Genomic DNA, 592 nt, shown 5'->3' with positions numbered 1-592 from the left:
GGATGGAGGAGCCTGGTAGGCTGCCATCTATGGGGTCGCACAGAGTTGGACACGACTGAAGCGACTTAGCAGCAGCAGCAGCAGCAGAGGCGGAGATTGTAGTAAAAGAAGAAAATGACAAAATACCGACATTTACTCACCCATTTTCCTGTGAACAGACCCCTGGGTGGTCTCCAGAATTTTGCAACTGTAACCAGTGCTGCTCCGAGAGTCCTGCTGGCCCCTGCGGTCACAGTGCTGGGCCAGCAGCCCTTGCTGGGTTGTGCCACGGATGCTCTTGCAGCAACTTACCGTCAGGGCGACCCCGATCCTGGAAAAGATGGGTCCTGGGTGCTGAGAGACCTGACGCAGCCACCCGGCTGACCGAGGCGATCTTGGGCCTCTGGGGTTTCCTGGTCTCCTTCCCAAAGCAAGTTAGTGCCATTCTCCAAGCCGAGACACGGGTGAAGGAGGCACCCGCCCTCTCCTCAGGACGCTCGGGTGTCAGGGCACCGCACAGCATGGATGCGCGGAACACTGCCCCTGCCTCATGAGTGTCCCCTCTCCCGCTGCCTGCACGTGCCCCAGGGGCTGTGTGCTGAGCCCGTGCTGG

General features: G+C 60.1%; 1 protein-coding gene across 1 annotated transcript in view; it reads left to right on the top strand.

The window, feature by feature from the left end:
* The window catches only part of TNNI1 (troponin I type 1 (skeletal, slow)), a 14,823-nt gene that overhangs the window by 13,275 nt on the left and 956 nt on the right, over positions 1–592 (top strand). The window lies entirely within an intron of this gene.

This window comes from Bison bison, unplaced genomic scaffold (assembly GCF_000754665.1).
Source record: "Bison bison bison isolate TAMUID 2011002044 unplaced genomic scaffold, Bison_UMD1.0 scf7180017864524, whole genome shotgun sequence".
NCBI classification, from domain to species: Eukaryota; Metazoa; Chordata; class Mammalia; order Artiodactyla; family Bovidae; genus Bison; species Bison bison.
Note: the sequence above shows the minus strand (reverse complement) of the source record. Positions and strands in the feature narration are given on the sequence as shown.